This window comes from Leopardus geoffroyi, chromosome C3, assembly GCF_018350155.1.
Source record: "Leopardus geoffroyi isolate Oge1 chromosome C3, O.geoffroyi_Oge1_pat1.0, whole genome shotgun sequence".
Lineage (NCBI taxonomy): Eukaryota > Metazoa > Chordata > Mammalia > Carnivora > Felidae > Leopardus > Leopardus geoffroyi.
Window position 1 is genome coordinate 147,774,487 of NC_059338.1, and position 8,608 is coordinate 147,783,094.

The 8,608-nt window shown below is 50.3% G+C and overlaps 1 long non-coding RNA gene across 1 annotated transcript; it reads left to right on the plus strand.

Annotated features, from left to right (window-relative positions):
• Window positions 1-5,931: 5,931 nt before the first annotated feature.
• LOC123585113 lies at window positions 5,932-7,326 on the plus strand. Its single transcript, XR_006705920.1, has 3 exons — window positions 5,932-6,034; window positions 6,602-6,675; window positions 7,030-7,326. It is a non-coding gene; the product is annotated as an uncharacterized LOC123585113 (long non-coding RNA).
• Window positions 7,327-8,608: the final 1,282 nt, after the last annotated feature.

Genomic DNA, 8,608 nt, shown 5'->3' on the forward strand with positions numbered 1-8,608 from the left:
CATTATTCTTAACTAAAGTCCAGAGTTACTCAGATTTCCTTTGTTTTTCCAAATGCCCATTTTCTTTTCTAAGATACCCTGCAAAATACCACAGTACATTTAGTTGACAGGTTTCCTTAGAATTCTCATGTTTGTGACATGTTCCCAAACGTTCCTTGTTTTTAATGACCTTGTCAATTTGGGAGAATAGTGCTCAAGTGTCTTGTTGGATGCCCTTTATTGCAATTTATCTGACGTTTTTCTTATGATTAGGCTGCAGTTATGGATTTCGGGGAGGAAGACCAAAGAGGTAAAGTGCCATCTACATCATATCACATCAGGGTATGTACTATCAATATGACTTATGACATTGATGTGGTTGATTGCAGCCCATTTGTCTGGGCCAAGAGGCCAGATATCTGTTGAAACATCATTGTGAATGTTTCAAAGAGAATGTTCTTAGATGAATTTACTATTGAAATCAGCGGGCATGGAGTCAAGCACACTGTTCTTCCCAACGTGGGTGGGCCCCATCTAATCAGTTGAAGGCCTGCATAAAGGGAAAGGCCAACCTCTCATAGGCCATGAGGCTCTCTCCGGCACACTACTCTTGGATTCCATCTGCAACACTGGCTCTTCCTAGTTCCATGGTAGACAGCTTTTGGATCCAAATTACAACTTTCTCTTGAGTCCTCAGCCAGCAAGGCTTCCCCTTCAAACGCTGGACTCACCAAACTTCCATAACCACAAGGCACCTTTCCTTTGAAGAAAGGAATGCTGCCTTGAGAGAAAACAGCAGCATCTCAGCTCACTCACTCCATACAACGAACACAGAAGTGCACAGTTGAGCGATGCCCCATAAACGACATGGGAAAATCCAGGCACACAGCAATTATTAACCCTAGACTGCAGACGATGACCTACAGAATGAAGACTACCCTCTGCTTTCACAGCTTCTTTTTTTCTGTAAAGAGCTCCGGGATGGTGACATGGGAATATTGAAGTAAGACCCCTCCCCAGGGGCAGGATCCTTGGGCATGAAGATGGGGTGTTTGGTTAGGTTGGCCCACAGGGCAGTGACGGAAGTGCCCCTCAGGGTGACCTGGATGATTTTACTGTTTTTCCTTTTAATATTTTTATTACTTACTTATTTTTGAGATTGAGAGACAGAGCACAAGGGGGGAAGGGGCGCGGGGAGAGAGTCAGATTCCGAAGCAGGCTCCAGGCTCTGAGCTGTCAGCACAGAGCCAACACAGGGCTTGAACCCACGGACTGTGAGATCATGACCTGAGCCGAAGTCGGATGCTTAGCTGACTGAGCCACCCAGGTGCCCCTGGACATGTTTTCATACACAGAATTGACACGTCTTGTTTAACTGACACTGCCTAGCGTTGCCCCTTTTGCTTCTGACCCCGAGGAGGGAAGTAAACCCAGATGGGCCAGCTGGGAGGAAGCAGCCGAGAGTCCTTGGTCATCTGATACTCACCCCAGGGCAGGGTGGGAGCATCACCGGAAGCCTGGCTGCCTGGCAATAATGTACAAGCCACACAGCTTGGGATCGATTTTACCCTAGTGCACGCTTTGGATACGTCATCTGTACCAAGGGCTGTGAGGGGTAATCATGTAATCCATAGAGTTTTAGGGATTCAAGATAGCACCTGACCCTTGGAATTGCCAACGTGTGATTCTGCTCTTGGTGCATCAGGAGAGCACCCAGACCCTCAGACTTGGAACAAGGAAGACCTTTTGAATTTGTGGGATCAGCAGACCGTGAAGGGGCTGGTCTGTGAAGCGGTGAGCTCCCTGCCCTGCCGCAACAGTTCTTGCTGACCCAGCAGGCAGCAGCAAGGCTCCCCATGGTGGCCCACACAAGATCTCAGACAGTCCTCATCCCACAAAGGCTGGGGGGAGAGCTCAGGCAGATGCAATTTCCTGCCCACCCATGCAGCTTCTGTGGGGTCCGTGGTCCCACCTCACTGGTCCCTTAGCTAAATTATTTCTCTAGGACCTGACAGAGGTAAGGTCCTCTGGTTTGGGGGAAAAGGTGTCATCCTGTCTGGATATTGAGAGCCTGAGGTCAGGATGCCATGCTTGGGTCTGGGGAAATCTCACAAAAGAGCAAGCTGTTTCCTGGCTTTAGAGAGCTGCTGCTCCCATGGGCTCTGCCCTAATCACCTCTCCAAGGCCCTGCCTCCTAATACCTTCCCACTGGGGGCTAGGGCTCCAACACAGGCGCTTGTGGGCAACGCAACTCGGTTCATGGCAGAGGGGATCTCAGCTGGGCCCCGCCTGCAACTAAGGATCTCACCTTAAGATGGCACCTGATGTCTCACTTGCCTCAGCCAATCCGAGCTTAGACGGGAGCACGCAAAACAAACACTTCCCAAATCCCTCGTCCCTCAGAGTGCCCAGGTATCCGTGCTGGCCACGCATGACCTGACAGAAGTGTCTCCATAGGACCCGTATGAATGAGGAGGACGTGATGTAAACGAACAAAAATGGGCCAGGAGGACAGCCAGTGGTCACGTATGCAGTTACCTGCTGGGAGTTCTTCCTCTCCCTGCACCCCAGCTCCAGAAGACCCACACCCATCTCCCCCCAGCTTCCACTCTTTCCCATGGCGACCACCTACCCTGACAGCAGATGCAGGAGAGATCAGCGGAGATGTGCCTCCACCCTATCGGGTCTGAAGTGACCAAACGAAGAAGCAGAAAACTCCTCCCCCACCAACTTACCCAGCACACGCCTACCTCGTTTTATGGTGCTTTGCTTTTTTGAGCTTTGCAGGCACTGCGTTCTGTGCAAATGGAGGGTTTTCAGTGACAGTGTGTAGGGCGAGTCTACTGGGGCCACTTTTCCAAGAGCATTTGCTGCCTCCAAGTCTCTGCTTTGCTAATTCTTGCCCAGTATTTTATTCTTTTCATTATTATATCTGCTATGGTGATCTACAATCGGTGATTACCTATTGCTGAAAGCTCAGGTGATGCTTAGCATTGTTTTAAACACGAAAGTGTTTTCAAGGGGCACCGGGGCGGCTCAGGTGGTTAAGCACGGACTTCGGCTCAGGTCATGATCTCACGGCTCCCGGGTGGGAGCCCAGTGGCGGGCTCTGTGCTGACACCTCAGAGCCAGGAGCCTGCTTCGATTCTGTGTCTCCCTCTCTCTCTGTCCCTCCCCCACCCATGCTCCATCTCTCTCGTTCGAAAGAAAAATGACTATATTAAAAATGTTAAAAACCATAAAGTGCTTTTTAATTATGGTATTTTTGTTATTTTTGTCAACATAATGCTATTGCGCATGGCAGACTCCGGTCAAGTGATCACTTTCATTCCCACCAGGAGTCCAAAGGACTCATTTGAGCTGCTTGGTAGTGGCATTCATTTTATGGCAGTGTTCTGGACCCAAACTCGCAACATCCACGCCTTCCGGAAAATGCCTCTGGGAGATGCCTGTGGTTGTGCGGGATCAGGCATTGCAGCCAGATTTGGATGGAGGAAATGGTGCTGCTGGGCTGTCCCGCCCTTGAGAGCCAAGGAATGACCATGGTTGGAAGGACCACACTGGCTCTTGGTGAACCTGTAAAGGAGGCGACATGTGTCATGTGCTGAACTCATCCCCCAAATCTGCCCCCTGGCTGAGCTGGAGTAATCCACCAGTTAAGATGCTGGACCACAAGTAAAAAAAAAAAAAAAAAGACTATGATTATGTTTTAATTAAAATGCAATGCTAAGCTGTGAAAACAAGCTCTCCTATTTCATTTTCATGTCTTACTGTCCCTCAAGTTGCCAGGCCATACGTACTCTCTAAATCTGGGAATATAAAGGACCGCCTTTTCTTGCTGAGGACTGAGCCGCTGACCTCACCACACCAGCATTCTTCTCAAAGCCAGAACAAACCATCCTAAAATCTGTGGAACCACGAAAGACCCAGAATAGCCAAGGTAATATTGGAGAAGAAAACCAAAGCAGGAGATATCACAACCCCAGACTTTAGCCTCTACCACGAAGCTGTAATCATCAAGGCAGTGTAATATTGGCACAAAAACAGACACATAGACCAACGGAATAAAACACAGACCCCAGAATTGGGCCCACAAATGTATGGCCAACTAATCTTTGACAAAGCAGGAAAGAGTATCCAATGGAAAAAGGTCAGTCTCTTTAACAAATGCTGCTGGGAGAACTGGACAGCAACATGCAGAAGAATGAAACTAGACCACTTTCTTACAGCAGACACAAAAATAAACTCCAAAAGGATGAAGGACCTGAATGTGAGACAGGAAACCATCAAAACCCTAGAGGAGAAAGCAGGAAAAAACCTCTTTGTTCTCAGCTGAAACAATTTCTTACTTGACATATCTCCAAAGGCAAATTAAAAGCAAAAATGAACTACTGGGATCTCATCAAGATACAAAGTTTCTGTACTGCAAAGGAAACAATCAACAAAACTAAAAGGCAACTGACGGAAGGGGAAAAGATATTTACAAATGACATATTGGATAAAAGGGTAGTGTCTAACATCTATAAAGAACTCACCAAACTCCACACCCGAAAAATAAATAATCCAGCGAAGAAATGGGCAGAAGAAATGGGCAGACACTTTTCCAAGGAAGACATCCAGATGTCCAACAGGCACATGAAAAGATGCTCAACGCCACTCATCATCAGGGAAATACAAATCAAAACTACCATGAGATATCACCTCATGCCAGTCAGAGTGGCTATAATGAACAAATCGGGAGCCTATAGATGCTGGCGAGGATGTGGAGAAACGGGAACCCTCTTGCACTGCTGATGGGAGTGCAAACTGGTGCAGCCACTCTGGAAAGCAGCATGGAGGTTCGTCAAACAATTAAAAATAGAACTACCCTATGACCCAACAAGAGCACTGTTAGGAATCTGCCCAAAGGATACAGGAGTGCTGATGCATAGGGGCACTTGTACCCCAATGTTTCTAGCAGCACTCTCAGCAATAGCCAAATAATGGAAAGAGCCTAAATGTCCATCAACTGATGAATGGCTAAAGAAGATGTGGTTTATATATACAATGGAATACTACTCGGAAATGAGAAAGAATGAAATCCGTCCATTTGCAGCAACGTGGATGGAACTGGAGGGAATTGTGCTAAGTGAAATACACCAGGCAGAGAAAGACAGCATATGTTTTCACTCTTATGTGGATCTTCAGAAACTTAACAGAAGACCATGGGAGAGGGGAAGGGGAAAACAAAAAAAGTTACAGAGAAGGAGGGAGGCAAATCCTAAGAGACCCCTAAGGACTGAGAACATACTAAGGGTAGGCAAGGGTGAGGGAGAGGGGAAATTGGGTGATGGGCAGGGAAGAGGGCACTTTTGGGGATGAGCCCTGGTGTTATATGGAAACCGATTTGACCATAAGTTATATTTAAAAAAAAAACAATACTTTGGGCGCGCCTGGGTGGCTCAGTTGGTTGAGCGTCAGGCTTCGGTTCAGATCATGGTCTCTCGGTGAGTGAGTTCGAGAGCCACGTCCGGCTCTGGGCTGACAGCTGGGAGCCTGGAGCCCGCTTCGGGTTCTGCGTCTCCCTCTGTCTGCCCCTCCGCTGCTTGCACTCTGTCTCTCGCATTGTCTCAAAAATAAACAAGCATTAAAATAGTAATAATAGTAATTTGTATTATTAATTTAATAATTTTAATTGAAATTATTTAATTGATTAAGAATAATTAAATATTGTAATTACTTGATATTATTTTAAGATGTAATTTAATCCAACCATATCACAAATAATAATAAAATTAAAAAGTAAATAAAATAAAAATTTTATACCAAAAAAAATTATAAATCTTGGAATGGATCACAGATCTGCGGAGCCACACCGGGTTGCAGTTCCCACCTCGTCCAGAGGCGGCGGTAAGTCCACCGCAGGACCGTGGTCCTTGGTTTTCGAGCTGGTCCGCCAGAGGGGTATAAAGAAGAAGCAAGCGCGGCTTCAGCCGTTCGTGGGTACAGTTGCGCCGAGCGTCTCGGGGGCGCCGTCTGGGCGGGAGCCGGGGCTTCGGAGCCGTCACGTCTCCAGGTACAGCCATCGGGTGGGGGTCTTCTCGGGGGTTTCAGGAGCCATCAGGACTCGGGGCTCTGCCCTGGGAGCCCTCGCGCGGGGGGTCTGCGACCTCAGGTTTCGCAGTTCCGCCCTGGGGTCCGTCGCGGGGGTGTCCCACCGGTCACTTCCCGGCACCGCCCGGCGGGGTGGGTGCACTCGAGGGGCCGTCAGAGCCCTCATGTCCCCTGGCTCCGCCCTGGGGGCCATCGCGGGGGTGTCCCAACTGTCACTTTCCGGCACCGCCCGGGTGGGGGTGCCCTCGAGGGGCCGTGGGAGCCATCAGGTCTCGCGGTTCCACCACCTCCAGGGCGCCACCTTGAGGGTGTCTGAGCCATCGCGTCTGCGGCACCGCCCTGGGGGCCCTCGCGGGGGTTCGCAGAGCCGTCGAGTCCCGCCGCACAGCCCTGGGGCCCTTGCGGAGGGCGCTAGGAGGACGCAGTGTCCCGCTCTGGGCGTCCTCTCCAGGGTGGGCTCCTCGGCTCCCTGGAGGCGGGCGCCATCAACCTCCCCTCCCCCCCCAACACCCCCACGGGCGTCTTCCAGGACCGCCCGCGCCTGCTGATAGAACGAGCTCCTTGTGTGAAGGCTGTGATTATCCGGGATGTGTTTGCAGGATGGTGAGTGTCAGGGGCCAGCATGCTTGGCCTTGGAAGCCTGACTCTGGATCCAGGTTGGAGAGTTCTTGCGTTCGCCTGGTGGGGGGGCCCTTCCGTTTCTGGGCGAGATCTTGAGGCTTATTGTGCTTAGGAGAAGCCAGAGCTGCCTTCTCACCCCCCAACCCCTCCCCCGCCCTCGGGATTGTGCTCAGGACACTTGTGCCCCAGGCCCCCCCTGGGGAGCCAATGCGCAGGTCAGGGCCAGGTCATCCTGGGGGAACCGGTCTGGGTCACTTCAGCGGGTGATTGCGGGGTTTTAGGACCCGAAAGGTTTCCCATTGGAAAACAGTTTCGAACTGGGTTTATCCACCAAAGGTGGGAGCCTTACTGCATGGACCCTGAAGCAGGGGGGCCCAGACCAGGTGGATCTGGGCCTGGTGGGCTGTGAGGCCTGCAGGTGGAGAGATGACCCTCATCTGTGCGGCGTCGCGGCAGGAGCCACCATCAGAGACGCTGCGCCACGCCCAGAAAAGCAAAATTGAGTCTGAAAGGCAAGTAAAACTCAAAGGCTGTTTTTTTCCTTCGCCATCTTCCGTTGCAAAGTCAGAATTTTGAGCACTCTAAGTTGCTAAGTTTGTGTTCTGTATGTAGGAGCAAAGAGATTTTTTTCAAATTTATTTCTTTTGAGAGAAGGTGTCCGACGGAGAGGGGCAGAGACACAGAATACCATGCAGGGTCTGTTATGTGGTTGCAGAGTCCAAGGTGGGGCTTGAACTCGCCGACTTTGAGGTCAGGACCTGAGCCAGATCTGGAGTTAGGTGCTTAACAGACTGAGCCCCACAGGCGCCCCACAGAGACTTCTCTTGAAGGCAATGCATAAATCCAACCACCTGCAAGGCGCGAGTGAGGAATTTGTCACTGTGTCTGTGATCTCTGGTCTATGTGTGAAGGACTGAGTTGGGAGGGTGCGCAGGTGAACCCGAGTGTGGTTGGATGAGTACGTGGCAACCATTTTATGGGCGAAAGAGAAAAATTGAGGATGAGCCAATTAATGCGCTTGGAGATCAACGCCATGATGAGTCTTGCCTTCCGGCCTCCAAGTGTCCTGGTTCGAGTGAAGTAAGTCAAGGCATTGGGTTGGCGAGTCGTTAATGTGCTAGTGAACCAAAGTCACGACTAAGAACTTACCGCAGACCCTGGGAGAGGGACCGAAGAGGAGTTCCAGGTGCCAGACAGACAAGGCCTGGGCTATCCTGGACTGCACTGCAAACAAGTTGCTTTCTCTAGGTCCAAGGTGTAGGTTCATCAAACAGGAAGTGAGATCCGGGGCTCCAGGCATGGGGTTTGTTGGTCCATCAAAGCAAAGATTCAGTTGTTCCCACTGCCAGCGAGCTGGAGGGGAGGTGAAGGCAGCTGCTGGCCAACCACGGAGCTGGGGGAAGTCTGGGCCTGTCCCTGGACGCATCTGTCCTTCACCAGGCGTGTGAAAGAAAAGGGAGTCAAGGTGACTTCTGTCTCTTCTGAGACATCTTGGCCATGTCTCTGGCCTGAAACCCTGGCCATGTCCCTGGTTACCAATGGCTCCTGTTGGGCCCCATCTAAGGAGTTGAAGGTCTGCATAAAAGAAAAGGTCAGCCTGTCAGAGTGTGGCTCTAGGGTGTGGGCAAGCATCTCAGAGAGGCCGAGGTCTGGGCTCATGATGCGCATCTGCAACACTGGCTCTTCCTAGTTCCATGGTAGACCGCCTTTGGATTCGAACTGCACCTTTCCCTTGAGTCCTCGGCCAGCAAGCCTTCCCCTTCAAACTTTGGACTCACCAAACTTCCACAACCACAGGGTCCATTCCTTTAAAGAAATCTCACCAATATTTAGATGATAGATAGATAGACGGATAAATAGATAGATACTAGATATTTAGATAAGATGATAGGTGATAGGTAGATAGATAAAAGGA